At 32.2% G+C, this 6,000-nt stretch overlaps 1 long non-coding RNA gene across 1 annotated transcript; it reads right to left on the bottom strand.

The window, feature by feature from the left end:
• Positions 1-329: 329 nt before the first annotated feature.
• On the bottom strand, positions 330-2,928 carry LOC138129640 (uncharacterized). Its single transcript, XR_011159296.1, has 3 exons — positions 1,166-2,928; positions 734-1,110; positions 330-676 (listed from the first exon to the last, which is right to left on the bottom strand). It is a non-coding gene; the product is annotated as an uncharacterized lncRNA (long non-coding RNA).
• Between the last annotated feature and the right edge of the window lie 3,072 nt (positions 2,929-6,000).

Here is a 6,000-nt window from a genome sequence, read left to right as displayed (position 1 = left end):
TATTGCCGCAGAGGAAAATCATTAGAGCCATAAAGAAGAAGCACAAATGGGGTTTCTGGATCCTCAGCTGCTGGGCAGTTGCAATACCATCTAGAACACAAAGCCTTAAGGCACCAATTGTGTTTGATCGTGACGTCACAGTAAAGGTTTCATCGAAAAACGAATTAAACCTCCAGAATTTAATAAAAACAGTAAAAATTTTGGTTAGCACTCTTTTTTTTAGTAGAACAACGTGTTTAGGCTTTCCAATTACTGCGTCGTGGAGTAAAATGCCATTAATGACGCGAAAATTGTCATTTACAAGTGAGGTTAAGCTTGTGTATTTATTGTTATTACAGTTAAAATCGCTACAGAGTGATCAACAAGAAACCAAATCAAGAGTGCTACCTCATCTTTTGTTTTATCGAAACGTATTTCTATCATGAATCAGCCACTTTTATTTACTTGCTGTGCACTCGTTTTGTTGGTTGCCTACCTCTCAAAAATCTATTATTAATTGCCTTTATAAATTTTTTGTAATTCATGAATAATAGATTTAAAAGAAAGTTATAATTAATTATTATTTATTATTGATTAAGGAAAAAACACACAGCTACACAAAATTCCTTCATAAGGCACAATCTTTAGTTACATTTTAAAAATAATTATTTTTTACAATTCTTTGTTTTGTTGTTTTCTGTAAGAAAAGGGCAAAAGTTATTATTCTCTAATTTTTGGGTAATTGAGAACTTACTTGTATCTTTTCTAGCAGTGTTTAAAACATTTGAATCACTCCAAGGTCAGAAAATAAATTTTCACAAAAACTACTCAAAATGTTCTCCATTGTGGTCCAGACAGAATGAAACTCGCCTCTCATAATTTCAAAAAACCCTTATGAATTTGTTTAGGGTAATGTGTGGGTTTTATTTCTTGCAACACACAAAGGGAAACAAATTAATATCCTCCTTAAAAATTTCCTGATAAGTGCCATAACACAATTTAACTTGTTGTCTTAAACGCCTTATGGAAGTTGAGGGATCTTCCTTGATAATTTGTTGAACATTTTGCACCATTTCTAAAATTTGAACTAAGGACTGACCTGACTTCTTCTTAATGATGGATTATCATTTGCTAAAATTATGCACTATAATTTTAAGCCATTGATAAACTTGTTGATAACCAATACAATCAGGTTCGGACATCTGGCTTGAAATTCTTCGGTGTAAGGGGGTACAAAGTAAGGCCAGTCTTCATTTTCTTGTTTCACCCTCTTTCGAAAATAATCTAATAAAAATGCCTTCTCTTTAATGGTAAAACCCATTTTATAACTTATTCTGGGATAATTATTGCTTACAATTTCAATAAACGTCTGTAAACTTTGCCGAAATCGAAGATTTGTTTTCTAGGTTAAATCACTTAAATTGTCAACAACAACAACCTTGAATTTTGAAATGTGACATTTCAACGAAGCATCTCCGTATCAGTGGCGTCGCGTTTGGCAATAAAGATGATAATTTACTTACTCTTACAAATGTAAAATGTTGCTCTTGTTAATCTTATAAATTGTTTCCCTTATCTTATAATAATAATAAAATGCACAGTTATAATTCCAACGTCTAAAATTCATAAGGTATCAATTTTTATTAAGTAGCGTTTAAGACCATAAATTGTCTACGCCCATGTTTTGACCGCTTATGTGCATATGATTTTGCTACGACGTGACCGATAATTTGCAACGCTTGCTTTGATTAGGATTCTTGTTGATCACTCTGTATATCCCTTAGAGATTTTTTCCAAAAAATTAATATCATCGGAATTACTGAATTTATGCCTTACTTAATTTCCATACTCTATGTACGGCCACATTATAGAGCTATAAGAATCAGTAGTTTCACTCGGCGGCGGCACCTTTTATCTTTTTCTCATCAAACTGCACTGCGCAACTACCCACGAGTTGCCAGTGGCGTAGTCAATTCCACACCATACGGGTAGATGTGAGAGTTAAAACTAGGCCGGAAATGAAAATGACATTAGAGGATGCAAATATTATGAAATATTTTTTGAAGGGGGAATAAGGGAATACATAAATTAAACAATTTTTATATACAGGTGCGTCTTAAAAAACGCCGTAAGCCATATCTCCGTTATTTATAGCTGAATTTAAATAAAACAAAAACTGGAATAAATCACTTTAAAAACTCTATAAGCACAATATAGACTTTTTTTTTCAAAAAGTCATTCAAGGTCAGATGATAGTCAACATAATTTTTTCAAATAGTTTGGTATATTTTTTATTCCTATTTTGAAAGAGATTGTTTTTCTGAGTCCAACGATATGTCGCATGTCAGAATAATATTAACCGAGAAAATAAATAAATAAAATCGGAGATAGCAGGGATCTTCCCACTGCGCAGTCACCTGCGAGTTCGTCAGCTGATTCGAGATCTGCGACCATTTGAACCCGCGAGTGAAACTACTGATTCTTATAGGTAGCTCACTGTGGTACGGCAAAGATCAGCAGTGATATGACTTGAATTGAATAAATTGCACATCGCTCAGCCAAGTCATATTCATTTGCGAACGCGCTTCCCAGAAGACCCTGCAAGGCAATAATTATTCCAAATAGTGTTACATCGGCCCAATTCTGGAAAGAAAAAATTTAAAACCGCCTCAAAAAGCTACAGTCGATAAGACGGTGCACTTTTCCTCCTCAAAAACCTCAAAAAAAAGCAATTTATTTATTCAGCCAATTTCAGCTTAAAGCTCCATAGTCGCTCACGTAGCGCCTATACTAAATACATGGAGTTATTTTTTTCGGAAATTTTCTACAAAATCAACTATGAATCAATGCTTGTAGTTTGATTGGTTAGTAGGCCCCTAAATGGAGGTCGGTGACATTTTATTTTTTAAATGAGTATCTAATAATTAATCTGTAAATAAAAACAGTGGAACGTTTTTTCGAGGTAAGTAAACACTCGTTTGAGAGAAAATTAAAACACGGAGGTCAGTGAGATTTTTGTTTTGTTTACTGTTATAGTTTTTGGCAGAATCTTATAGTTGATGCCGGTGAAGATGTTGCGGCTCTAAAGTTACATAAGAGGAAGGACGAAGGACATCATCAAATACTAGTACATACTTTAAATGAAGTCAATTTTAATCAAGAGTCAACACGATGTAAATATTACTAACAGTACCTACTAATTTCAACATCAATTTTGTCAGATCGTAAATCTAAACTACTTATTAATTACTATATGTCTAATACTTCCTGTTTTGCTTAGTTGTATTTTTCCAGTAATTAACATTTTCACAAGTTTGTTTAATGGTTGAGCTTAGACAATTAAAATGAGTGTAACTCGTACAAAAAATAAACACATTTGAATTCTGTTCTTCTTCAGAGATTGTTTTTTGTATAGTATAGTCCTGGAGAAAGTACGACTATAGTCTTCTATTCGCGTATAATGGGTATTATTCACGAGAATGAAAATTGCAACACGAATCGTAGGTGAATGTTGGAATCGTCCAAGTTTTCCAAATACAGTGTGGAATAAAATGATTTACATCTAGTTACCTTTGCATTACCCTTGTACAAATACGAAATGCCGCTCTACAAAAAAAAAAAGAAAGCCCAACCTCAAAATATTCCAAAATTCCAAATGTGATTTATTGCGAAGGGATGATATGAATGCAAAGTAGAGATTGAAATTAAAAAGGAGCTAACAAAAGCAAGTCACAGCTAGTGTTGAAAGTGGCCACCAACGTTTGTTAATTCAATTTAGTAAATTGTAACAATTGTCAATTCGATTGATGACATTTATTGACAGAACTAATAGTTCGGCACTTCAAAAAACAAAGGAGAGCGGTACAGGAAAATTTACATGTGCAAAAATTCCAAAGGTAACTAGATGTAAATCATTTTATTCCACACTGTATTTTATCAATGGGCAAGTACAAAACAGGAAATGGTATCACAGGATTTCCTTAAGAAAAAAGTTGGAACTTTGCCTGTGCTTTTGTTCTCCCGTTCTTTATTTCAAATTTCAAATAAAGATCGGTTTTGCGAACCATCAAGGAATCAGCATGTTTTGTGAGTTGTGTTTTTCATTATTTCAGTTTGTTTTGTATGAGATAAAGAATAAAACATTTTTCTCGCCGAAGACAAACAATGGGTAGAAACACAATACAATTAAAGATCCAAATGGCAAACATTATGAACTTGGAAGAGATAAGTACATATCGAAATTTTTCCCTTTAGTTAAGAAACTAATTCAATGTGTATGGAAGAGCCCAAAAATTTTCATTTCAGTTCTCCTCACGATTTGTTAAGAAAAGATCTACATTTTATAACTTATGATGTTAGTATGTATATTGATATTGGGGATAATGTCGCTGCTTCACTAGGCAGCCATAGTTGCGAAATTGAAGAGTAGCAGTACCCTGGAGTGAAGAAATTATTTTTCAAATTTTCTACAAATGTACAATAAATTTCAGGAAATGATACATAAGCATCTCACACGGAAATTTCAGTCATTACTACGTTTCAATTTCCTTCTGTTTTGATCCTTTTTCCAAATAAAATATTAATGTTGAATAATAAATTAATTAATTTCAAATCAAATGTATAATCAATTAATTTTTTATAAGTCTACCAGCTACCTATTATTTTTATTTAGTCACTGATTATCATTTCTAAAGAGGTCATATCTATTTCAGGCGGTTATATTTTCATATTTTTGCATATTTTTATGTCATCTAACATAATTCTTATTCTTAATAACTTTATTATTTTTTATTTGGCAACAAATCTTAACTGATTCATTTTTAAAATATCTAGTTAGTTTAGATAGTTTGTATGTTTAAATGTTTACTTGTTTACCAATAGGTAGCTACCTCGAATAGCGAAATTTCAAGAAAATTTCCACTTTATGAAAGACACTGATAATGTTTTTTGTAAGTGGAATAAACCTGCTCAGCAGAACAGCTTTTATAACAGCTTCAGGTTTAAGAATAACTTAAATGCCATCATACAAATTTTTTATAAGAAAAATCATTTGTCTAATTTACAACTAGCAGTTAAATAAAACTTGATAAACTAGGCAAAAATGAATAGGGAATTCCCCAATTTTTCTTGCAAAGATAGGCAAAGCAAAATAATTCCCCCAATCCTCCCACGTATTCTTAAACACGAAATAAATTTGAAATGTTACAAGTACTTGAAACATAACATTTAATGTGCATAATACATATATTTCTAACATTTCATTACAAATTTTAAACTTTAGATATGAAAAATTTAAAAATGGAGAAATTCCCTATTCATTTTTGCTTAGTTTATTTTATACATCTAAATGTAGGTGTTAAATTTGTTTCATTTTATTTCTGTTCGTTTTCTTGATGCACAATTATTATTATTGTATAGAGTCATTTTCAGATTTGTAACTCTTCAACAAATTATGTTGTACATTTGGTCTGGTCCCAACAAAAATCTAAATTTAAACATTCAAATTATGGTGGAAAAAACGGTTAGGGGCCAGTTTATAGAAAGAGAATTAAATATTTAATTCGAATTAAATTTTAATGCGCGATTAACCCATGAATCTGAAATTTTGATTGGTTCAATCTGATCACGTGTTCAATTAATCTCGCATTTGATTACGATTAAGTTAATTTCGCTTGTGTAAACTGACCCTAGGAATATCGGAAAGCGATCGCGATTAGCTACAGCAATCAATTTGGAATCTAACTGAGCTGATTGGCCATTTTGGTTAGGTAACAAAACAATCTTCAAAATCGATTGAGGAAACGCGTTCTCGCCAAGGCGACCTTTCCTAAAATAATTTTAAAAGATTTTCATTCATTATTCGTTCCTCGGAGCCCCCGCTGTCCGCCAGTGTTCATCGTTTTCAATTACCTGTGGCCCGCCGCAGTGCACAAAAAACAGCCACACCACCCATAAATGGGTTGATGAAGCACCTGACACATGAAAAGAGATCCTCATAAATTTAACAATTTAACAATTAGG

The sequence above is a fragment of the Tenebrio molitor genome, chromosome 4 (assembly GCF_963966145.1).
Source record: "Tenebrio molitor chromosome 4, icTenMoli1.1, whole genome shotgun sequence".
In the NCBI taxonomy this organism is placed as follows: domain Eukaryota; kingdom Metazoa; phylum Arthropoda; class Insecta; order Coleoptera; family Tenebrionidae; genus Tenebrio; species Tenebrio molitor.
The sequence above is the reverse complement of the archived record's forward strand: the minus strand, read 5'-3'. Positions and strand labels throughout refer to the sequence as shown.